Consider the following 27,045-nt stretch of genomic DNA (forward strand, 5'->3'; position numbering starts at 1 on the left):
TGTGTTCAATTATAGGCTTCATAGTTTAGGAAGGCCATTGATAAACTGGAAAGTATCCTGAGGATGGTAACCACAATGGTAAAGGGCCCCAACATCATGCCATATCAGGTGAGGGAACTAGGAATTTTTAGCTTAAAGAAAAGAATCCTCAGAGGGTGGAGCCAAGATGGCAGAATAAAAGCACAAACTTGATGTGGGCTCCAGCTCCAACTACTTTCAATACCTGTAAAAAAAATGACTCTAAACAAATTTTAGAACTACAGAACCCACAAAGTGACAGAGAGAAACAAATCTCCCACTGAAGGCAGCCTGGTAGGCCAATAGGAAATGTCCATAGCAGCATTCTGGGAGCTGAGCACAGTCTACTGTGAGCCACAGTCCCAGCCCCAGGGTGGCCCAGACCGGCTAGAGCAGACTTCAAGAGAGTGAATCACCAGCAGCTGTGGGGGTTTCCAGACTTCTCAACCCATAAACAACAAAGAGAAAATAAAAGGTCAGTGGGGAACTCTGTTGGAAGGGTGAAGGAAGAGCACAGTCCAGCCCCTGGCCCCAGGGCAAGAAGTGGCAGAGTTGTGGGCAGCTGCAGCTGCTGCCACAGGGCTGCTTCCAGAGTTCCTGGCCTGCAGATTGTAGGGGCACCAAGTGAACATTCAGAAGGTAATCGCTCTTGCTTTGACCTGCTTGGATCTGGGTTGCAGCCTTGAATGGTGGTTCTGGTGTGTGTGTCCATTATGCCAGAGCTTGTGGGGGCTGTAGAGAACACACCCAACTAACATCTCTGGCAGCTGCAAAACTCCCAGCGATTTGGGACAAAGCTCTCTCCATTCTGTAAGCAGAGTTCTATCATGGCAAAGAGCTCAAAAGTCAAGTAATTGACAAAATGAGCAAGCAGAGGAAGCACAATCAGACCATGCAATCCTTTTCTGGGGACAAAAAGGATCAAAACATGGAACTGGAGGAGGACAATGAAGTCAGAGCTTCTGCATCAAAGACTTCCAAGAAAAATATGAACTGATTACAGGCCATGGAGTAGTTCAAGAAGGATTTTGAAAATCAAGTAAGAGAAGTGGAGGAAAAAATGGGAAGAGAAATGAGAATGATGCAAAAAAAAATAATGAAAAACAAGTCAACAGCCTGCTAAAGGAGACCCCCCCCAAAAAAATACTGAAGAAAATAACACCTTAAAAAGTAGACTAACTCAAATGGCAAAAGAAGCCCAAAAAGCCAATGAGAAGAAGAATGCCTTAAAAAGTTGAATTTGCCAGATGGAAAAGGAATTTCAAAAACTCAGTGAAGAGAATAATTCCTTCAAAATTAGATTGGAGCAAATGGAAGCTAATGACTTTATGAGAAACCAAGATACTATAAAAACAGATCCAAACAAATAAAAAAAAATAGAAGACAATATGAAATATCTCATTGGATAAACCACTCACTTGGAAAATAGATCCAGGAGAGATAATTTAAAAATTATTGGTCTACCTAAAAGCCATAATCAAAAAAAAGAGCCTAGACAAAATCTTTCAAGAAATTAACAAGCAAAATTCCTGATATTCTAGAAGCAGAGGACAAAATAGAAATTGAAAGAATTCACTGATCTCCTCTTGAACAAGATCCCCAAAAGAAAACTCCTAGGAATATTATAGCTAAATTCCAGAGTTCCCAGGTCAAGGAGAAAATACTGCAAGTAGTCAGGAAGAAACAATTTGAGTATTGTGGAAACACAATCAGGATAACACAAGACCTAGCAGTTCTACATTAAAGGTTCGAAGAGCTTGGAATATGATGTTCTGGAGGTCAAAGGAATTAGGATTAAAACCAAGAATCACCTACCCAGCAAAACTGAGTATAATGCTTCAGGGGAAAATATGGTCATTCAATGAAATAGAGGATTTTCAAGCATTCTTGATGAAATAACCAGAGCTGAACAGAAAATTTGACTTTCAAATACAAAAAGCAAGAGAAGCATGAGAAGGTAAACAGGAAAAAGAAATCATAAGGAACTTACTAAAGTTTAACTATTTACATTCCTACATGGAAAAATGATAATTGTAACTCATGAGACTTTTCTCAATATGAGGATAGTTGAAGGTAATATATATGTATATGTATGTATACATTCATAAATGTATGTATAGGAGGGCATATGTGTATATAAATATATATGTGTGTGCATATGTATGTACATGTACACATAGAGGGCACAACATCAGTTGAATAGGAATGGATGATATCTAAAAAAATAAAATTAAGAGGTGAGAGAGGGATATATTGGGAGAAGGAGAAAGGGAGAGATAGATTAGGGTAAATTATCTCATATAAAAGAGGCAAGAGAAAACTGTTGGGAGGGGAAGAGCAGGTAGGTGAAAGGGAATGGGTAAACCTTACTCTCATTGGATTTGGCTTAAGAAGGGAATAACATACACATTCAATTGGGTATCTTACCCTGCAGGAAAGCAGGAGGAAAGGGGATAACAGGGGGGATGATAGAAGGGAATGATAGAAGGGAGGGCAGATTGGGGGAGAGGGTAGTTAGAAGCAAACACTTTTGAAAAGGGATGGGGTCAAAGTAGAGAATAGAATAAGTGGGGGGAGGGATAGGATGGAGGGAAATATAGTTAATCTTTCACAATATAACTACTATGGAAACATTTTGTATAGCTACACAGGTACAATCTATGTTGAATTGCTTGTCTTCCCAGTGGGGGTAGCTGAGGAGGGAAGAAGGGAAAGACTTTGGAACTCAAATTTCAGCAACTGGGAAATAAGATACATAGGCACTGGGGTATAGAAATCCATCTTGCCCAACTAGAAAGTTAGGGGGGCAGGGGTAGGATATAAGAGAGAACAGATTGGGGGAAGGGTTATTCAGTAGACTTGCTATTTTGGGGTGGGGGGAAGGGGAAAGATGGAGAGAAAAATTATAACTCAAAATCTTGTGGAAATGAATGTTGAAAATTAAAAATAAATAAATAAATTGGAAAACAAAAAGAAAAGAAGCCTCAGAGAAGACATAATAGCTATTTTCAAATGGGCTGTCAAGTAGAAGAGTGGTTCATATTGTTCTGTTCAACCTCAAAGGGCAGAATCAGGAGCAATGGGTGAGATTCACAAAGAGATAAATTTAGGTTTGATGTCAAGGAAAAACTTCTTAGCAATTAAAGTTATCCAAAAGTGGCATGGGCTGCCTCAGGAGGAAGTGGGTTATCCCTTATTGTTAGTCTTTAAGCAAAGTCTGGTTGACCATTAATTGAGCATATTGTACAAGAGAATTATTTTTCCGATTGTGTTGGAATAGATCGCAACTGAGGCCCCTTTCAACTCTGAAATTCTGTGATGTGTGATGTGTGTGTGCGTGTGTTTCATTGTCCACTTGAGAATGTCTCTTACAATATGTTATTTGCTTCTTTTTCCATCTTTACTGCTTTCGGTACCCTGATATTTTGGTCTCTATTTTAAAAAATAAGTACTCTTTTCTTATTTTCTTTTTCATTTTTGTTTTATTTAATATTTTATTTTCCCCCAATTACATGGAAAAATAATTTTTAACTTTTTTAAAAATTTTGAGTTTCAAATTCTATCTCATTCTCCCCTTCCCCTCCCTGAGGTGATAAGCAATCTAATATAGGTTATACGTGTACCATCATGTAAAACATTTCCATATTAGTCATTTTGTGCAAGAAAACAGAAAGGAAGAAAAAAAAGAAAGAGAGGAAGGAAGGAAGGAAGGAAGGAAGGAAGGAAGGAAGGAAAATAATATGCATCAGTCTGTATTCAGACAACATCAGTTCTTTCTCTGGAGGCAGGTAAGTATTTTTCATTATGAGTTCTTTGGGATTGTCTTGAATCATTGTATTGCTGAGAAGAGTTAAATCGTTCACAGTAGTTCATCATACAATATTGCTGTTACTGTGTACAGTTTTCTACTGGTTCTGCTCACTTCACTTTGTTTCAGTTCGTAAAAGTCTTTCCAGGTTTTTCTGAAATCATTCTGCTTATCTTTTCTTATAGCACAATAATATTTCATTACAAACATATACCAAATTTTGTTCAGCCACTTCCCAGTTAATGGGCATCCCTTCAATTTCCAATTCTTAGCCACCATAAATAGAGCTGCTATAACATTTTTGCACAGATAGGTTCTTTTCCATTTTTGGTGAATTTTTTCTTATTTTTTTAAAGCCATTTTTCTTCCAGAGATGTTATAAAGGTTAAGACATGGAAACTGATTAGACATTTGTAGTGAAGGAGAGTAAGGAATTCAGGATGACTCTGAGTTGAGAACCTGGGTGACTACAATGTTGATGGTATCCTTAACAGAAATAAGGAAGTTCAACTTTTTTTGGGGAAAGACAATGAGTTCTGTTTTATTAATTTGTTTGTTTCCTTTTAGTTTACAGGATTCAATTCCACAATTCCTTGAATTTCACATTTTGTCCCCCTCCCTCCCCTCCCTCCCCATGGTGGCTTATAGTCAAGTATAGGATCTGTAAATACTTTCACATTATACATTAGTCAGGTTATAAGGACGGATTGTACCAGCTGGAATGAAAAATGGTAAAGAGGACATAAAACCAAATAAGAGAACGAAAAAGATCAGGTATTTTGCTTCCATCTGGATATGAACTTCGTTCTTTCTAGTTCTTTCTCTGGATGCACATATTTCTCTCCATCATGAGTCTTTTGGGATTGACTTATATTGCTGCATTGCTGAGAAGAGTCCAGTCTATCAAAGTTGGTCATCACACATACGTTGTGTCTGTAATTGTGTACAAATTTCTCTTGGTTCTACTCTTCTCACTCAGCATCAGTTCTTTTAAGCCTCTCCAGGTAAATATGAAGACTGCCTGCTCCTCGTTTCTTATAGCACAATACCGTGTTTCCCCGATAATAAGACCTATCCCGAAAATAAGCCCTCCCCTTACTGTGTAAGATTCCTCTAAGATAAGCCCTCCCCTGAAAATAAGCCCTATTGAGATTGCTACTGTAGGGAAGGTGATCCCCTGGGCTACACGCTACATTACGGTCCCCTCTGTATGACCACCCCCCCCCCCCCATGAAACGCACGCCGAGCTCCGAGCTGCATCCAATTAGAGCTGCAGCAGTGAGCGCGTCATCCTGTTCTTTATTGAATTCATTATTGAATAAAGGTACATTTTTTTGTTCACATTTACCGGTTTATTAAAATTGCTGTCAATGTTCATTAAAATAAGCCCTCCCCTGAAAATAAGCCCTCTGGTGTTTTTCTGTCCAAAAAAAAATAATAAGACAGTGTCTTATTATCGGGGAAACACGGTAGTATTCCATAACATGCATATACCACAACTTGTTCAGCCATTCCTCAATCTATGGGCACCCCCTCAATTTCCAATTCTTTGCCACCACAAAAAGAGCTTCTATAAACATTTTTGTACATATGGGTCTTTCTACCATTTCTATGATCTCTTTGGGATATAACCCTAGGAGTGGTATTGCTGGATCAAAAGGTATGAAAGTATTTATAGCCCTTTGGGCATAATTCCAGATTGCTCTCCAGAAAGGCTGGATCAGTTCACAACTCCACCAACAATGCATTAGTGTTCCAATTTGCCCACATCCTCTCCAGCATTTGTCATTTTCCTGTTTTGTCATCTTAGCCAATCTGACTGGTGAGATGTGGTACCTCAGAGTTGTTTTGATTTGCATTTCTCTAATCAATAGTGAATTAGAGCCTTTCTTCATGTGCTTATAGATAGCTTTAATTTCTTTCTCTGAAAACTGCCTGTTCATATCCTTTGACCACTTATCAATTGGAGAATGACTTGTATTCTTATAAATTTGAATGAGTTCTGTTTTAGACATGTTGAGTTTGAGATACCTATATGACATTAAGTATTTTGTGGATGTTAGTGATATGGATCTGGAGTTTGGGAGAAAGACCAAGGTAATATAGATCTCCATAAAGGTGATAATTGAAATCATGGAAGCTGATGAGGTCACCATGAGAAAGAACATATAGAAAAAAGGAGGGCCTAGGACAGAACTTTAGAATATACCCATAGTTAGAGTTGGATATTGATGATAATCCAATAAAGAAGATTGAGAAATAGTCAGAGAGAAATGGAAGAACTAAGAGAGTGAGATATTGCAGGGGAAATGTTTGATATATAAGATGGAGGAATTCTGGACCCAAAATAGCTGATTTAACTCAGTGAGAAGAGGGAAAAGCTCTGTCTTTGCTAGAGAGGATGAGTGAATATATTCATTTTTAAAAATATATTCATTTCAATGAGTATTTATTAGGAATTATGTTTAAATGTTAACTAGTAAATATAATTTTGATGGTACAGGTCTAGCCCCTCAGGATGCATATGTATGCTAAATCTAATAAAACAAGAGTCTGGACATTACCAAATCCCCTCAGCCTCCCGCTGGGTTGGTACAATTAGGATTATGTCCTGTGTGCCTGCCTTTCATTCCCTACTCCTTATTAAGCAACTTAGAAAATATCCTTACTTTACTAGTCCTATAGATAATATTGCAGTTTCCCATTGGTGTTGTGCTGGCTCTTTTTCTAAAATAAATATAATAACATGAAATGGATATAAGATTGATTCCTGATTCCTGAATTTATCCAACCCAGAATAGGAAAGCATAATTCCTCATCCAGAAGCATTACCAATTGTGTGCTGCCCTAGACTGGGGGCTAGAGGTGATGAGGCCTGGACATTGAGATTGTTTCCTGTTGGCAACTGTCCTCCTCCTCCTCCCCTTGTGAATAGTAATAAAATTTTGTTAACTGTTCTCCCTGTGTGGCTTCACTGCTTTTCATCCCAACTCACATTAAGGCATCATGCTACATGATGGTTAAAACAAAGATTAAAAAATTACATAGTCCTGTCCTCAAAAGCTTACAATCTGTATGATGTGTATGATATAAGGTAGAATGTGATGGGATAAAGGAAGGCTCAAGATCAAGCAGTCTAGGAAAATCTCAGGAGGGAGAGCTCACTTTCATTGGGGATGGTGGGTGGCGAGAAAGATCAGAAATGGCTTTACTAGGAGAGAACTCCCTTTTCTTAGTGGGTTTCCCTGATCTTCTTAAGGATGACTCATTTTTGAACTGTTGTGATGAACTCCGGACTGCACCCTGGCCTGGGAGTTCTGGCTTAACCTAACAAGATTTTTTCTAGGATCAGGATCTGAACCATGTTCTCTCTAGGAGGGTTCTCATGCTCATTCATGCTTTTGAAGGGTTCTTTCTCTTTAGTCCTGCTAATAACCAACCCCACAAATCTGGCAGGACTAATTACTTTTTTGAGTACCTCTTCTATTATCAGCACTCTGAACGATTACAAGAGATATAATAATTGTGTAAGATAGTGGTCACCAAATATTCATGACATGTTTGAAACTGAGAAAAATGAAGAACAGGAAATAATGAAATGCTAAGTGGTCTGGATGTCCAACTCCTAGTGCCTTCTACCTTTCTGTTTCCTTTTCTCAAAACAGGTCAGAGACTAGAGTTCTGGAAAATGATTTTTCCCAGTCTTTGGGTTTACTTTGTAGGTGATACTGAGCTCCAGAGTTCTCAAGGAAGCAGGATTTTTTTCAATTTAAACTCTTAAAAGGGTAAGATTTCCTCAATAGCAAGTCCATTCTCCAAGGATCACAGCAAGAGTATTAGTATGAGTACTTTTGTCTTCTATTTATTTGTAAACAATGCAATTGTCTTAATTTTTATGTGATGAACATTAATACATTAGTTGAGATAAAAGTTCAGCCCTTAAAAAAATGCTTTAGGTACAATGAAGTATCAGAACTCCAAGCAATGTACAATATTGTTTATTTTCTTAACCCACCCTCAATCTATATAAAAGCAAATATTTTCAACAGTCTGAAGTTAAAATTCAATCTGACCTTGCCAATTCTTAGCATTTAAACATTTTTCTCTTTTGCTTTGATCATTTAAGTAAACCAGCATGTTTCAGTTATAAGATGCTAAAAAAAATCAATGCCCAGGAACATCCTTTGCAGAATGGAGCATATAATCAATAACCATGATGCATTTCTAAAGGAGGAATGAGGACTGATATTGAATTATGCAGAGGAGAGCCACCATGAAATTGAAAGAATTAACTTTCTTATAAGGTATTAAATGAATATTATCAATTTACAACATAATCCTGTGGTTGTAAATAAAGACCTTTCAACTATGACTGGTGGAATGAGGAAAATTTAAGATAGTAACTTTTCTCTTTTTTTTCCAGTCTTTTTCCAGTGATGATATATATATATACATACATATCTATAAGCAAAATAATGTATAACATATTGCATATGTGATATATTTTATTGGATATGGGAGGGTTTGATCAAGAGAGCCCCAACTTAATTTGATTAAACCTCTTCCTCTCCCCCAGTGAACCTGACAACTTGAGATCACAGGACACTGACATTTGTCTGAAGGGTACCTCCTAAGGAGGTGGACATGGCTCAGCACTTTCTTGAGAGGGCAAAGGGAACTCCTTTGATTGTTTTCCAAAGTGTTAGGTGGGGGAGGAGGCAGATTTGTCAAAAGGGTCTCCCTTTTTCTGAGGTCTATAATTAGGGCTCAGCTCTTTTTCAGATGGACATCTAGACTCTGGTTCATCAAAGGGGTTGGCAGGGATGTGTGGAGGACAAAATAGGATATTTTTCCCCTTCCCATACTCTAGGTGCAGAAGATATATGTGGTGAACCTGAAAAAGGGATTCATGGATATTCAGTTCCTGGCTACTTTTTGCCTTTTTCCCACTTTTTTCAACATGGGTCAGAGACTAGAGTTAAGGAAAATGGATTTTCCCAGTCTTTGGGGTTACTTTGTAGGTAATACTGAGCTCCAGGGTTCCTGAGAGATTAGGAGTTCTTGAGTGCAATTATTCAGACATTGGTCTCTTAGAAGGATAAGATTATCTCAATAGCAAGTTCATTCTTCAAGAACCACAACTAGAAGGCTAGGGTCATGTCACAGGTGTCCAGGAGATCTGGACCTTGTTAAGCTCTTTCCTGCTATTGCAATGAGTTGGTCAGACAGTCCAGGTCCAAGGAGAATGGGAAAGTATTTGTTCATCAGCCCCCCCCCCCCAAAATATATCAAGTTTCTGGGTTGTAGGGGGTATGAACTATTTGAACGCTTAATGTTTCTGAAATTGTTTATGGGTTTCTTTGAGATCTTTGTGTCACATATTTGTACATAATGTGGTCACTCTCCCAATTCTCACTCATGGTATGGGGTTCTCAGTGTTCTATGGGTATATAACCTTGACAGACTGGGTCTTATACTGCTGTTGCTTACAAGTCCCTTACAAGTTGCTAACTTATGTGGTCCCCATTAACAATTAGTCAGCCACATTCCATTAGCTGATTTACTAAGAAGGTACTGAAAGAACAGTTGGTATGAAACATTCTTCTCAAAATTGAAGCTCACTGTCCCACAGATACGACTAGAATCCATAGGAATAATGGGTTCAAACTTAATGGCAGTGAGGTACACGTGCAGAGAATACATGAAGCAAAGGGGTGCCCCAGCTGGGCCCCCAGGGTCCTGCATCTGTTGAGTCCTTAGCTACAATGGGGCTTACTCCCTGAAGTTGTCTTTCCTTAGGTGACTATCACTCCCAATATGTTTGTCAGTGTTTTCTCCACTCCTGCTACAAATGCTGGCTCTCCAGTGGTTGCCTCTGATGGTGTTTAGCTCTAATCACTGGTGAGATCTCTGGATCTACCAAACTCCTAAGGTCTGGACCCTCCAATCTTGGAATATTCATTCAGCAAAGAACTCAAAGAAACAAAAGCAGCCTGTGTGCTCACAGTTTGTGGCCAGGCTGAGGAAGGACATCCCCAAGGCAGCTCAGAATTTATTCTCATTCTCTGGAGCTAGAATAAAGAGCACAAAGGAGAGGCCATGTTATCCCTTTTATATATCCATTCAGTTCTATCTCAGCGACCAGTTAGAGAATCCTTCCTTATCACAGAAGACAAACTTCTGAATCATCATGGCCAGAAGGAGGCTTCTCTGAAGCTTCCACAAAATCACTTGGATTAGACCCAGGCAGGGCATATCTACACATGCTTCAAGGACTGGTTTCCATGGGCCATTCCATCCACCCTGATGACATACTTTCTGTGGTAGGTGAAATTGAGAAACCTATTGCTCACATTTGGAGAGTCCCCCAAATAAGCACAACACAAGCTTTATTCAGGAGATTTTCTAGAATTCTGGGGCAAGGGTAAAGAGTCATTGAAACATAATGACCTCTTTGGGTCAGGCCTCTAGTATTAGTCAGTCCATCAGATCAATAAGTATTTATTAAGCACTAATTATGAGCCAGGCACTGATGCTGGTGATACAAAAAAGGGCAAAAATAGTTCTTGCCCTCAAAGTCCAGTTCATATGAGTCCAGAGTGCATGGGGGAAAAAGGTCTCAGGTCATAAATGACAAATATATTTATTATTTGTATTAGTAAAATAGATAAGTTGTCATATAGATGCCACTTCCCCAGACTATTTATACTCAAAAAAAGGGATTTCTCTGTCTTATCTGGAAAAAAACAAGTCAATGAGGAAAAGCTGAGAAGCTTTTCTACATATGGGACGAATTATGTGTAGATTATTCCAGGTGTGGAGACAGAACACTATGGTGGTAAAAAGGACTAACTTGAGTCAGAGGACTTAGGTTCAAGACTATCTTACTTATACCTACTATAATCTTATAAGAAAAAAATAGAACTTGAGTAAAATAGAAGCATGTCAAACATTCCTGATAAAAAGGACCAGAGCTGAGTAGAAACTTTGAAAAGTAATCACAGGCAATGAGAAAATCTAGAAAGGTAAAATACATTTGAGCAATTGGAAGGGGCTAAATGGTGATGAAGTTCATAGTTATGTAATATTAACTACATAAATAGCTCACACTTGAATAAAGGGAGAAAAGACAAATGTCTCTTTAGAATTCTAATATCTTTAACAGTCACAGAGGAAGTTAAAACAATAAGACAAACACAAAGTCTGGGTATGCTTTTCTAAAGCTACTGGATTGATGAATAAAAAATAACAACTGGTTTATATATATTCTCAGTAAATTGTCCTTGGTCAAAGCTAATTGATGTTAATTGGTCAATTGCTATTGGGAAGATATTGATTGGTCAAGATGGCATTGGGGCAAAAATCAATAGTTGGATAATGTTGATGAGATGGCAACTAATTGATCAATATTGGGGGGAGGAGGAGTTGTTTGTGAAAGTACTAGGAAACTCTCCAGACCCTGAGGATCATAGAACTTGAAGGGATAGATATAGGCAGCCTTGTTCTAGGGAACTAACCTGCCAAAATGGGGGTGGGGGTGGGAGGGAGGGGAATTGGTAGGGTGAACCCAGAGCCTATGTATTCCATTTAAAAGAAATGCATTGCAATTGACTTCCAGAAGCCAAGATGGCAGAGTAAGCAGCAAATTGCTGTAACTCTCCCATATTCACCTTCAAACAACCATAAAATGTGGCTCAAAACAAATCCTAGAACAACAAAATCCTAGGAACCAACAAAAAGACAAGGTGAAACAATCTTTGAGCCCCAGAAATTTCAAAGAAAGGTCCAGTAAAAGGGAAGCACATTCCAGGACAGGAAGCCTGCAAGCAAACCAGCAGCAAGCCCCATCTCAGCAAACCAGTGGGAGATCCTGAGCCCTAATGTAGTCGAGTAGGCAAAGGTCCAAACCAGGACTCCCCCGTGTGACTTAGCATAGTCAGGGAACCAGCGGACTCCAACTCCAAGAACCACCACATGCTTCAGCACAGCCCAGGGCAAACAAGCTCCTCCAGTGGCCAGACCTCTACATTTTTCAGTGTAGTCCTGGGGAAACAAAGAAATACCCCCATCAGGCCTCAGCACATACCAGACACAATCACCAGTACCCTAGCTCAGCACCAAGTGAGCTGCCAGATCTCTACCACCTCAACCAGTGTGAGTCACTCTCCACTTCACCCCCTCAGACCAGCACCAGACATAAGATTCCCTTGGGGGCCCCAGGGCAATATTAGCACAACACCAGGTAAACAGCCAGGATCTGCAGCCCCTGGCACAAGAACCCTGAGAGAGAGCTCCTTCCACCACAGGTGGAGAAATCAAATTTAAAAGAAAGGGAATAGGCCTCCCTCTGCCAAAAAAAAAGATAAAGGAAAAACAAGAAATAATATGACCATAGAAAATTATTATGATGGGATGGCTAGGTGGCTCAGTGAATAGAGCACTGGCCCTGGAGTCAGGAGGACCTGAGTTCAAATCTGACCTCAGACACTTAACACAAAAACTAGCTGTGTGACCTTGGGTAAGTCACTTAACCCCAATTGCCCTCCAAAAAGCAAAAAAAATTATGATGATGACAAGGAAGACCAAGACACAAACTCAGAAGAGGACAACAATGTCAAAATACTTATGGGCAAAACCCCAAAGAAAAATGGGAAATGGTCTAAAGCCCAGAAAGAATTCATGGAAGAGCTTTAAAAGGAGCCTAAAAATCACCTAAGAGAAGTAGAAGAAAAATGGGAAAAGAAATGAGAGTGATACAAGAGAATTATGAAAAGAGTCAATAGCTTAGAAAATCACTTAAAAATGGTCAAGGGGAAAAGGAGATGCAAAAACCCAGAGAAGAAAACAACTTCTTAAAGAGTACAACTGGCCAAATTGAAAAGAAAGAACAAAAGCTAATTGAGTAAAAACACCTTAAAAGTTAGAATTGGGCAAGTGGAAGCTAATGACTCTATGAGACATTAAGAATCAATCAAATAAATTCTAAGAAAATGAAAAAAATGGAAGAAAATATAAAATACCTCATAGGGAAAAAACAATTGACCTGGAAAACAGATCCAGGAAAGACAATATTGCAATCACTGGAATACTTGAAAGTCATAATCAAGTTGTCTTAGAACTTTAAATTGCTGAGAAGAGTCAAGTCTATTAAAGATAATCATTGCACAATGTGGCCATAACTGTGCACAATGTTCTCCAGGTTCTGATGCCCTTCTAAATCACTTTAGATTAGAGAAATGTAAATTAAAATGACTCTGAGGTACCACCTCACATGTATCAGATTGACTAATATGATAAAAAGGGAAAATGATAAATACTGGAGAGGACATAAGAAAATTGGGACACTAAAGCACTGTTGGTGGAGTTGTGAACTGATACAACCATTCTGGAGAGCAATTTGGAACTAAGCCCAAAGTGTTGTAAAACTGTGCATGCCCTTTGATCCAGCAATACTATAACAAGGTCTATATCCCAAAGAGATCATAAAAAAGAGAAAAGGGGGGCAGCTAGGTGGCACAGTGAGTAAGGCGCCGGCCCCAAAGTTGGGAGGACCTGAGTTTGGTTCCGGCCTCAGCCATTTAACACACATAAAAAAAACTAGCCATGTAACCTTGGGCAAGTTACTTAATCCCAATTGCCCTCCAAAAGGCAAAAAAAAATTAAAAAATAAAAGAGAAAAGGACATACATGTGCAAAAATATTTCTAGCTCCCCTTTTTGTGGTGGCAAAATATTGGAAATTGAGTGAATCAATTTGGGAATGGCTGAACAAACTGTGGTATATGAATGTAATGGAAAACCGCTGTGCAATAAGAAATGATGAACAGGCAGATTTCAGAAAATCTTGGAAATGATGAACAGGCAGATTTCAGAAAAACTTGGAAATACTTGAATGAATTAATACAAAGTGAAGTGACCAGAACCAGGAAAACATTGTACACAGTATCAGCAACATTGTGTGATGATCAACTATAAATGACTCAGCTCTTCTCAAGACAACTACAAAGGGGGCAGCCAGGTGGCGCAGTAAGTAAGAGCGCTGGCCCTGACGTCAGGAGACCTGGGATCTGTTCTGACCTCAGATACTTGGCACCCACACAAAATAACTGTCCGTGTAACCTTGAACAAGTTACTTAACCCCAATTGCTTAAAAAAAAAAAAGACAACTACAAAGGACTCATGACGGAAAATGCTGTTCACATCCAGATAAAGAACTGATGGACTCGGAATGCAGATCAAAACATTTTTTTCCACTTATTTTATTCTTTTTCATATTTTTTTTCTTTTGATCTTTTTATTTTTTTCACAACTGTGACTAACATGGAAATATTTTTACATGATAGCACATGTATAAACTATATCAAACCGCCTACCATTTTCAGAAGAGGGGAGGGAGAAAAATTTGGAACTCAAAATCTTGTAAAAACAAATGTTAAAAATTTTCTTGGTGGGGCGGCCAGGTGGCTCAGCAAGTAAGAGCACCAGCTCCAGTGTCGGGATGACCTAGGGATCAAATCTGGGCTCAGATACTTAGCACCACACCCAGAAATAACTGGCTGTGTAACCTTGAGCAAGTTACTTAACACTGATTGCTTAAAAAAAAATTTCTTGGCATGTAACTGGGGAAAAATAAAATGCTATTTTTTTAAAAGAAAAAGAAAAGAAATACTTTAAATTAGTAGGAAATCGCTTTTTGTGTTTCTTTTGTATTTTTCATCACCTCTCTCTTTGTATTATGGTATATATATATATATATTGAATAGATGAGTATCTGCTTTGTTTCTAATTCTCTGATATAACAAAAAGTGCTGCTATAAATATTTTTTTGTGCATATGGGTCCTTTTCTTCTTTCTTTGATTTCTTTGGGATATATGTCTAGTATCACTTAGTATTCTAGGCTTGGCCTTGACTCAGGCCACTACCCTGATGGTTTATAATCAGTATTACAATGAAATGAGACACTCAAGTCATCCAACAGTTAACAAAAGGAGATTTATTTAGCTGTAGCAGAAAGATATTCATTGAGGAAGCCTAAGTTGATTTAACTGAGCAAAGTTACCTTGCTTGAGTTGCCAAGCATGGTCTACCAGCCAAGCATCAGAGAATACCTGGAATTCCCCATAGCTATTTTGTACTCAGGTGACCAAGAAGTGATATCAACAACTTGTCTTTAGATCCCTGATTACAAAAGAGCCATGAAGAGCTTTTGTTCCTCTAGATACATTTAGATTAATTGAAAAGGCCCTGAATGTTTGCTGTAAAGCATAATAGGTACCTTAGCTAATTTGCATATATGTTTTATGATTAATAAGTATAAATATTTTGGGGCAGTTAGATAGTGTAGTGGATAGAGTGCTGGGTCTGGAATCAGGAAGACCTGAGTTCAAATCCCATAATGAATCATGGAGACAGAACATTTATGTGTAATGGTTCAATCAAGAGTATGACTATAGGGGCAGCTAGGTGGTGCAGTGAATAGAGCAGCAGCCCTGGAGTCAGGAGGACCTGAGTTCAAATTTGGCTTCAGACACTTAACACTTACTAGCTGTATGACCTTGGGCAAGTCACTTAAGCCCAGTTGCCCTGCCTTTCCCCCTTCAAAAAAAATAAAGACAAAAGAGTATGACCATGTCTTCTGGGTGGAGTCAAGAGGCAGAGTAAAACCAGGAACTAATTTGACCTCACTGTCCAACCACCTCCAATACCTGTAAAAAATTACTCTAAACAAATTTTAGTGCTACAGAACCCACAAAGTGACATAGAGAAACAAATCTCCTGCTGAAGGCAGCCTGGCAGGTCAACTAGAAGGGTCTATTGCACTGGGCTGGGAGCAGAGTGCAGTCCCATGTGCACTGTGCCAGCCCAGACCAGTGACACAGACTGGCCAGAGCAGATTTCAGGAGAATGAATCACTGGCAGCTGCAGTGGTTTGCAGACTTCTCAACCTATAATCACCAAAAAGAAAGTAAAAGGTCAGTGGTGGAACTCTGCTGATCCTGGGTGAGAGAAGAGTGTAGTCCAGTGCCTGCCCCCAGGGTGGTGGAGGTGGTGGCAGCTGCCTCCTGAACTCCAGGCCCACAAGTTATGGGGGGATCAAGCAACTGTCCAGAGTGTAATTGCAGGACTCTCTTTGCTGGTGCTAAGGAAGGATTCTCTTACTTTGCCCTACTTGGATCTAGGTCACAGTCTTGGGTAGCGGTCCTGTGGTGAGGAGCTCTGATGTGGCAGAGATTGTGGCAGCTGTGAAGAGGGAGTCCTCCTCACAGTTTTGAGGCAGGTGCCTAGAAGCAGATCTAATAACAGTTGTGCAAAACCCCAGAAATTTGGGACACAGCACTCTGGAAATAGAGTTCTACCATGGCAAAGAGTTCAAAAGTCAAGTAATTGGCTGGCAAGATGAGCAAACAGAGGAAGTGAAATCAAACTATAGAATCATTTTTTTTGGTGACAAAGACTATCAAAACATAGAACCAGAAGAAGAAAACAAAGTCAAAACTCCTGCATCAAAAGCTTCCAAGAAAAATATGAATTGATTACAGGCCATGGAGGAGCTCAAGAAGAATTATGAAAATCAAGTAAGAGAAGTAGAAGAAAAATAGGGAAGAAAAGTGAGAATGACACAAGAAAATAATGAAAAATGAGTCAATAGCCTGCTAAAGGAGACCCAAAAAAAATTGAAGAAAATAACACCTTAAAAAATAGACTAACTCAAATGGCAAAAGAGATCCAAAAAGCCAATGAAGAGAAGAATATCTTAAAAAGCAGAATTGGTGGGGCAGCCAGGTAGCACAGCGAGTAAGAGTACCAGCCCCAGTGTCGGGATGACCTGGGGATGGAATCCAGGCTCAGACACTTAGCACCCACCCAGAAACACCTGGCCGTGTAACCCTGAGCAAGTTACTTAACCCCAATTGCTTAAAAAAAAAAAAGCAAAATGGCCAGATGGAAAAGGAATGTCAAAAGCTCATTGAAGAAAATAATTCCTTCAATATTAGATTGGAGAAAATGGAAGCTAATGACTTTATGAGAAATCAAGATATTATAAAATAGATCCAAAAGAATGGAAAAATAGAAGACAATATGAAGTATCTCATTGGAAAAACCACTGACCTGGAAAATAGATCTGGGAGAGATAATTTAAAAATTATTGGACTACCTGAAAGCTATGATTAAAAAAGGAGACTAGACACCATCTTTCAAGAACTTATCAAGGAAAACTTTCTTGATATTCTAGAACCAGAAGGTAAAATAGAAATTGAAAGAATCTACCAATTGCCTCTTAAAAAAGATCCCAAAAAGAAAACTCCTAGGAATATTATAGCCAAATTCCAGAGTTCCCAGGTTAAGGAGAAAATATTATAAGCAGTCAGGTAGAAGCAATTTGAATATTGTGGAAACACAATCAGGATAACACAAGATCTAGCAGTTTCTACATTAAGGGGTCAAAGAGTTTGGAATATGATATTCTGGAGGCCAAAGGAGCTAGGATTAAAACCAGGAATGACCTACCCAGCAAAACTGAGTATAATGCTTCAGGGACATTCAGGGATATTCAAAGAAATAGAGGACTTTCAAGCATTCTTGATAAAAAGACCAGAGTTGAACAGAAAACTTGACTTTCAAATATAAGAATCAAGAGAAGCATGAAAAAGTAAACAAGAAAGAGAAATCATAAAGAAGTTATTAAAGTTGAACTATTCACATTTCTACATGGAAAGACGATATTTGTAACTCATGAGATTTTTCTCAATATGAGGATAGTTGAAGGGAATATACATACATATGTATTTACACATATATATGCACGTATGGGTAGGTGTACGCATGTATGTATATATGTGTATGTATATACTCTGTGTGTATTGTGTATGTGTATACATAGACAGAGGGCACAGGGTGAGTTGAATATGAAGGGATGATATCTAAAAAACAAAACTTAGCCATGAGAGAAGAATATGTTGGGAGAAGGAGAAAGGGACAGATAGAATAGAGTAAATTATCTCACATAAAAGAGGCAAGAGAAAGCTGTTAAAATGGAGGGGAAGAGCAGGAAGGTGAAAGGGAATGAGTCAACTTTACTCTCACTGAATTTGGCTTTCTGAATTTGGAGTAACATACACACTCAATTGGGTATCTTACCCTAGAGGAAAGTAGTAGGGAAAGGGATAAGAGGGGGGATGATAGGAGGAAAGGCAGATTGTGAGGGAGGGTAGCTAAAAGCAAACACTTTTGAAAAGGGATAGGGTCAAAGGAGAAATTAGAATAAATGGGGGGGGCAGGATAGGATGAAGGGAAATATAGTTAGTCTTTCACAATATGACTACTATGGAAATGTTTTGCATGACTACTCATGTATAACCTATATTGAATTGCTTGTCTTTCCAGTGGGGGTGGGTGAGGAAGGGAGAGGATCTGGAACTCAAAGTTTTAAGAACAAATGTTAAAAAATTGTTGTTACATGTAACTAGGAAATAAGATATACAGGCACGGGGATAGAATCCATCTTGCCTTACAAGAAAGTAAAAGAGTGGATATGGGAGGGATAGAAGAAAGGGCAGACTGGGTGCAGGGGTATTCAGTATACTTGCCATCTTAGAGTGGGGGTAGGGGAGAGATGTGGAGAAAATATGTAACTCAAAATCTTGTGGAAATGAATTTTGAAAACTAAAAATAAATAAATAAAATTTTTAAAAAAGAGTATGACCATTCCAAAGTGTACCTGAGATACACTCTAAGATAAGACCTCCAGTGAAATGGAGGAGAAACACTTTTGAATGTCATGGGCTTTTGCACTAGGGCTCTTGAAGCCATGACTTGCATGGGAAGCATACTCCTTGACCTCCAGGGCTTACAACTCTAGAGAGTATTAAGAGTAGATTTCTCCTGGGTGAGAATTTTTGTCTTAGTTTGAGCTGAGATTTTGTCTCATGTTTATCTGAAGAGCTCATTTATTCTTGCATGTTCTCTGACATAGTTTAATTGTAGAATTTCTTCAGTTTCTGTTTATTTTTTAAATTTGGATAAAGTAGTTTATTCACTAGCTGCTGTTTGTAGTGGTTTCTTGTATAACCAGCATTCAGTGGGAAGAAGTTAAGCTGACAAGCGTCAGCTAAGGGCTATCTTCCTCCCTCAAGAGTAATAAAGTAAGCAGCTTTCATTATGAACTCCCCAAACTTGTATCCCTAGAGTAGAGATGTTTTAGAGATGACAGATAAACATAATTCTAGTCTGATACCCTTTTGGAGATAGGAGAGATAACCCAGGCTCAACAGTTCAGCATCTTGCCTACCACTTCCTTGCACCATTCCCATTCCCCAATGCATCCCTTCAACTATGCTGCTGGAAGTACAGACAAGGCCATTCTCCTACTTTCCAGAGAGGTGGGCCCATATCTTTACAACCCAGGCAAGTCATGTACCTATATATCTATGTATAGACAGACATACATAATTACTCTTAGTCAACAAGTTCTTTTTTTTTTTTTTTAAAGCAATTGGGGTTAAGTAATTTGCTCAAGGTTACATGGCCAGTTATTTCTAGGTGTGGTGGTAAGTATCTGAGGCTGGATTTGATCCCAGGACATCTGGACTCTGGGGCCAGTGCTCTTACTCACTGCGCCACCTGGCCACTCCTAAGCAATTGGGGTTAAGTAACTTGCTCAAGGTTACATGGCGAGGTGTTTCTGGGTGGGGCTAAGTGTTTAAGCCTGGATTCCATCCCAGGTCATGCCGACTCTGGGGCCAGTGCTCTTACTCACTGTGCTACTTAGCCACCCCTAGTCAACAACTTCTTAAGCAGAAAATGCATTCTTTTGTTTTTTTTTGGAATTTATGAGGTTAATTTCGTTTTCCAGTTATAACACTACTCATATAGAATTGAAATGGTTTCCTCTCAGTTTCCTCTTCTCTGACTTTACTGTATCCATTTCAATGAAAAAAGGTTTAGAAGGGGGAAAAGGATTAAAAAACATTAAACAGTGGATAAAAGGTTTAAACATTTTAATTATGGGTTTCATACTTTTAAAAAAATCTACTAATGCTCATATCTGCTACTCAAAGATAATGTTTCCTTAGTTCTTTTAAGTAATCTAGTACCATGGCAGCTAACTGAACTTAAAAAAAAAATCTTACTTTTATTGATGCCTTTTATTTTTACCTCACATTTATTTCTGTACATATCCCTTCCTTCTCCCCTACCTAATGAGTCATTCTTCTTACAAGATTTGAAAAGAAAAGGAAGAAAAAGGAGTCTGGCAAACCCAACTAATACATAAACTGTGTCTGACAACGTGTGATATTCTACACACATAGGCCCCCATTTCTGCAAGTGAAAGGAAAGAGGTATATTTTCTCAACTATTCTCAGAGGTCAAGTTTGGTCATTATAATTACATAGCATTTATCTAACATAGAATTCACAAACTCCTCAGTAGCAAGTTCCTCTCTAGGGGATATGCTATAACTCTCTGCTGTCATTTAGTCTTTTCATTCATGTGTGACTCTGTGATCCCATTTGAGGTTTTCTTGGCAAAGATACTGGAGTAGTCTGTCATTTTTTTTCTCCAGTTCATTTTACAGATGAGGAAACTGAGGCAAACAAGGTTAAGTGACTTGCCCAGGGTCACAGAGCTAGTAAGTGCCTGCAGTCAGATATTAACTCAGATCTTCCTGACTTAAGACCTATCCACTGCACCACCTACTTGCCCAGATCTCCCTGGCGCTATTGAATTTGGTAGCCTTCTTTTCTGACATATCTTTGCACAAAGATTCTTTAAGGCTGTGAGCCAGTACTGGTACAAGGCAGTCTATTACTAAGCTACTAGGAAATGATTAAGAGATAGGATAAAAATCATGTCATCACAATGCCAGACAGAAGAAGAATGAGGGATTTCTAGAAGAGGATGGAAATAGTCTAAAGCAGTAAATGCTTCCAAAAGGCAGAATTTTGCACTGGGGATAGAATGTAGTAAGAAAAGGATGTTTAGGTATGACTGAATGGAGCACATGTGAAAGCATAGTAGTAGTATAGCAGGAGAACAGGGAGAAGATGAAGAGAAAAACAAGGAAAAGAGAGGAAAAAAGGAGGGGAAACATTAATTCAATTTGAAAAATTTGCCTACTATGTAGAGACATTAAAGAAATATGTGACATGTTCCCTGGCTTTAAAGAGCTTACAACGTTGTTGGGGAATCAAAGGAAAAATAAAATTATTTCAAGGAAATCTTTTAAAGTATACTCTCTACGTCACCCTGACCTTTTAATATCCAAGGGGCTATTTTTGTTTCCCGAAAGGTAGCTATTAAAATGAATTTCTAACTTAATGAGTCATCACTGCATCCTACTTCCTCCCACATCTCCCCAACTTCTATTGTTTTCCAATTCATAGCAGCTTATAGCCAGAAATCACTCAGAAATTCTCTTAATTGGTCACTTCTCCCAAATGTTCAAGAACTCCATCTTTACTCCATCTTGGGTACACATTGGAACAGTCACAGTTTTGATCTAATCATCACACATAAATATTCCATCCTCATGATTCATAACTCTAAAATTCTTCTGTCTTATCCTTTAAACTCTTCTGTCTCACTCTGCCTACACCTATTCTCCAGTTTCTCCATTGCCAGCCCAACACCCTGTTCTAAACTCCCTCTCCTGCTATCACAGCCTTGACCCTATCTATGGCTGAGCAGTTTAGTCACACGTCACCAACTACCCATTAAGTTCCTTTGTCCTTTCCCTAGTAATCCCTTGCCAATCCATACTGTGGATTAGTATTTGCCTTCTTCTTCACAACTCTTTTACTGCTGAACACTCCTGGAGAAAGTCACATAATTGTGGTAACCATCTTCTCCATAATTTTTTTCCCTGGATCTGTGATTTTGGTCTAGAGAACTCCCTTTGAGGGAACTTTCTCTACTGATACAGATTGGCAACTCTTTGGCAAGCTATAGTTTCTTTTTTCCTTCCTTCTTTCCTTCCTTCCTTCCTTCCTTCCTTCCTTCCTTCCTTCCTTCCTTCCTTCCTTCCTTCCTTCCTTCCTTTCTTCCTTCCTTCCTTCCTTCCTTCCTTCCTTCCTTCCTTCCTTCCTTCCTTCCTTTCTTTCTTTCTTTCTTTCTTCCTTTCATTTTTCTTTTTTTTTTTTTTTGAGAATAGACCAACCTATAGTTTCAGAGAGCTATTTGGTGCAGAGAGGATAAGTGTCTTGCTCGGTGTCACAAAACTAGTACATTTCAGAAGTGGAACTCCTAACCCAGTTTGTCTTGACTCTGAGACCAGTCTTCTATCCATTATGCCATATTGCCTCAACTACAAATTAATGTTATCCAATTTCAACTGTGGAGACATTGTGGTATAATAGATAGAGCTAACAGGTATTGGATTTAAGAAGTACTGGGTTGAAGTCTTGCCTCCAACACATATTAGCTAAGAAACCCTGGACAAGCTACTTAAGTTCATAGTGTCGCAGGGACTTCATAACTATAAATTGAAGAAGAATTATAGATATGCATTGGTAGAAAGTGTCACCTCACTGGAAGTTCCATTCAGTGATGAAATTGCAGCTTTGACCAAACAAAAAAATCTCAATTACAGCTTCGTTAATCACATGGCAATCCCATTCTTCTCTGATTGACTTCACCACAATTTCCACAACTACTAAAAGCATCTCTCTTCTCAAATCTCATACACTACTTCTTCTACAGCTCCTCTAAGCAGAGGGCCTTGGCATTTATTTAACTGGGAAAACAGAGGTCATCTATTCAAGCTCCTTCTCTCCTACTCCACACCTCAAAATTCCTCCTCATGATCCCTTATTTTTACTTCCTCTGTTTCAGTATCTTATGAAGAGATGGGCCTCCCCCTTGCCAGGATCAGTGTCTCTGCTTGTATTCTTGATCTATCCTCTCCATCTTTCTCTTGGATTTTGATAAATTCTATCCATTTTCTTGCTATTCTTCCACTCATATTCAATCTTTCCTTATCCCCTGCCTCCCTCAGTATTTACGAATATGTCCAACTCTCTCCCATCTTAAAAAAAAAAACCAAACAACTTTCTATTGACCTCCTTTCCCCTCTGAATATTGGACTCTATTCCTTCTCTCTTCACAAACTCATGCAAAGGATTGTCTATCATTGTTAACTCCATTTCCTCACCTTCCATTCACTTATTAAACCGTTATAACATGGGTCCAGGCCCTACCACTGAATTGAAACTGCTCTAATATTACCAGTAATTGACTAACATGACAAAACAAGAAAATGATAAATGTTGGAGAATTTGTGGGAAAATTGGAACAATAATTCATTGTTTGCAGAGCTGTGAACTGATCCAACCATTCTGGAGAGCAATTTAGAACTTTGACCAAAGGGCTATAAAAATGTGCATACCCTTTGACCCAGCAATACCACTTCTAAAGTTGTATCCCAAAGAGATCATAAAAGGGGGAAAAGGACCTACAAGTTGTAATAAGAATGTAAATTTTAAAGATCTTCCCTGCCCCTAGGCTAATGTGCACCTGAAGCCTGGGGTGGGAGGCTTGTTTTTCAGTAGACACTTCTTGATTGGCCAGTGAGTCAATAAGGTTGTTACATTCTCTGAGCCAGGAGAAGGCTATATAAGCCCTGATGTGTAGCTTTGTTTTGGGACTCACTTTGAGAAGTGTTCTGTGATTTGATCTGATTTATGGGAAGCCGTTGTTGAGAGTCCCCCGGCTTTGAAAAACCCAGATGTGGAAACCCAGATGTTGACTGGGTATGGATGTAATGGTTGGACAGTTTGGAAAGCTGTCTACTTGATCTGTTAATGTCTTGATAATTCTGTCTGTATATTTTGAAGTTTGGGGTGCTGACCTTTTTCCCTTGAACAAGGTAAACGATATATGTCTGACTGATTAAAGTAAGCTTGTTAACCCATTTTGAGTTGCTTTCCTATAACAAAGCAGATCCAAGAACCTGTATGGGCAGCAAACCCTGAGGACGCGCTTGGGGTGCTTGCTGCTACACAAGTACAAAAATATTCATAGCAGCTCTTTTCGTGGTGGCCAAGAATTAGAAACTAAGGGGATGCCCACCAATTGTGGAATGGCTGAACAAGTTGTGGTATATGATGAGCAGGGACTTCAGAAAAACCTGGAAAAAGTCATATGAACTGATGCTGAGTGAAGTGAGCAGAACCAGGAGAGCATTGTACACAGTAATAGCCACATTGTGCAATGACTAACTTTAACAGACTTGGCTCTTCTCAGCAATGCAAGAGTCTAAGACAACTCCAAAAGGCTCATGATGGAAAATGTTATCCACATCCAGAGAAAGAACAATGGTTTTTGAATGCAAATTGAAGCATACTATTTTGCTCTCTTTTTTTCTTTTGTTTTATTTCTTTTTTCTCGTGGTTCTTCCCATTGGTTCTAATACTTCTTTACAACATGAATAATGTGAAAATATATTTAATATGAATGTAAAAAATAAAAATAAATGAAAAATAAAAACAATAATACCAGTGATCTCTCAATTGCTATTTCTCAGTCTTCATTCTACTATAAAATCTCTGCAGCTCTGTCAACCATGTGTCCATTCTTGGACACTCTCTTCCCCTGGTTTCTCTTGGTTCTCCACTTCCCTACCTAAGTGCTTCTCCTTTTCCCTTGCTGAATAATTTATTCTTCTGACACTCATTAAATGTGGGCACCTTCCAGCATTCCCCCTCCCTGAGACTTTCCCTTTTCTATTGATGGCATCAGTAGTCTTTCAGTCACCCTGGTTTTCAGTCTCAGAACAATCATTGATTTTACCTTCACAACATTACTTTGAACTGCTTCTCTTTATCCCTGCTCACACAGTCTCTACCCTAGTTCAGGCTATCAACATTGTTTTCTTGGACTATTCCAAGTCTTCCAATTTATTTCCTGCCTCAAGTCTCTCCTCTTTCTTGTCTGTTCCCCACAAATCTTGCTATATCATACTCCTCTACTGAAATAAGTATGTCCAAAAGTTTTTTATTGCCTTGGATGACACCTTTTGCCTTTGTGTTTATAACATTTAGCAAGGTATTTGGATCATAAGAGCATAATAACAGAGCAGTTAGGTGAAAAAGTGGATAGAATGCTGAGCCTGCAGTCAGGAAGACTCATCTTCCTAGTTCAAATCTGACCTCAGACATTTATTAATTGTGTGACCCTGGGCAAGTCAATTAGCCCTGCTGGTCTCAGTTTCCTCATCTGTAAAATGAGCTGGAAAAGGAAATGGAAATCACTCCAGTATTTTTGACAAGAAAACCACAAATGGGGTCATGAGGAATCAAACATAACTGAAATGATTGAACAACAACAGCAACAACAAACAACATAATAAATGCTTGCTGAATTGAATTTCATATTTCTCCTTTTCTCACACTCTCAATTTTAATCAGATTGGCCTGCTATCTATTCCTCATTCAGGACATTCCATGTCTGTGCTTTTGTATAAGTGGTCCCCTACATCTTCAATTTATTTCTTTCTTCTAGAAATTCTTTTGTTGCTCAGTCATTTTAGTTGTGTCTGATTCTTTGTGACCGCATTTTGGGCTTTCTTGCAAAGATACTGGGTGGTCCCATTTCTTTTTCGAGCTCATTTTACAAATGAGGAAACTGAGGCAAACAGGGTTACATGACTTACCCAAGGTCACACAGCTAGTAAGTGCCTGAGGTCAGACATGAACTTGGGAAGATGAGTCTTCCCAATTCCAGGCCCAGCACTCTATTCACAATGGCACCTAGCTGCCCATCTAGAATTCCTGCCTTCCTTCAAATTATAACTCAGATACCAATTTTCCTGATCTCCCTAGTCATTAGCACTAGCTCCCTATTGAAATTCCTTTGTAGGGGGAAGCTAGGTGGTACAGTGAATAGATGACTGGCCCTGGAGTCAGGAGGACCTGGGTTCAAATCTGGACTCAGATACTTGACACACTTAAAAGCTGTGTGACCTTGGGCAAGTCACTTAACCCCAACTGCCTTGCCTTCCTCCCTCCAAAAAAAATTCCTTTGTATATACCCCATATTTGTTTACTTGTGTACAGGTTGCAACCACTCAAGAGAACATAAACTCCTTGAGGACAGTCTGTTCATTTTTGTCTTTGTATCCCTAGCACCTAGTATAGTGCCTTGTATATAGTATGTGTCTAATGAATGTTTTTAAAAATTGAATTCTTAAATGGCTTTGTAATGTTGAAGATCTAGGAGACTGAGTTAACCAAAGAGTTATTCCTAGTAAACAGGAAACAGCAAACCATACACTTTCAACACAATACATCATTCAATATATCCTCCCTTCTCTCCCTCTTCAGTCCTTGCCCTTGTTTATGACTTCTGAATCTAAAAGATAAATCAGAAATTGCTCCTGAGGTCATTAAACTTTACTGTTTCTACTCTTGTTTAAAAAAACTCACAATTAATGTTGATGACACTATTTTAAAATACTGTCAGCACTTTATACAAATGTATTGAGACAGTAGGGATGCCTCAGTATTTTAAAAAAACCATTAAACACAATTTCTTTAAAACGCATCTGAACAGAAATTGACACATTGTACAAGAAGTGATGACCTAATTTAGGGCTGCTTCTAAGATGATAAATAATACAGCTAGTTGTGTGGGTGAAAGAATGTCAGTTTTGTGATAACTGCTTCTTCATTCCCCCCACACACGTTTACTTGCTCATTTTGGTGTGGGGGCCCATCTTTCAACCCCATATCTAGAACTGGAAACAAATAGTATGCAAGGACTTGGTACTACTGATATTTTCCTATGTGAGTCATAATTGTCTACCCAATATAAATTATGATATCTATAATATACAAATTTTCAGTTCATTCCCTCTCTTTTCTCAAGTTTGGCACCTGGTTCACCATCTTCTTCTCCTCTCCAGCTCCTGCCCTTATTAAAGACAGTAGGAGTTTTTAATACCCACATAGATGATCCTCCAAACCTCCTAACCTCCAAATTCCCCAATCTTTTCAATTACCAGGACCTGCTCCTTCATCTCACCTCAGCCACACTGTTACACACAAGAGCTTGCCAGCATTTCCCTAGTTATGCAATCTGATATTCCCCCTTAGAAACAGCTAGATAGCCCAGTGGATAGAGTGCTGGACCTGGAGTCAGGAAGATCTGAATTCAAATCCAGTCTCAGATACTGTCCCTTAATCTCTCTTTGCCTTAATCCACTGGAGAAGGAAATGACAAAC

Source organism: Petaurus breviceps, unplaced genomic scaffold (assembly GCF_028583685.1).
Source record: "Petaurus breviceps papuanus isolate PSGF00001 unplaced genomic scaffold, PetGlider_PUasm1.0 64, whole genome shotgun sequence".
Lineage (NCBI taxonomy): Eukaryota > Metazoa > Chordata > Mammalia > Diprotodontia > Petauridae > Petaurus > Petaurus breviceps.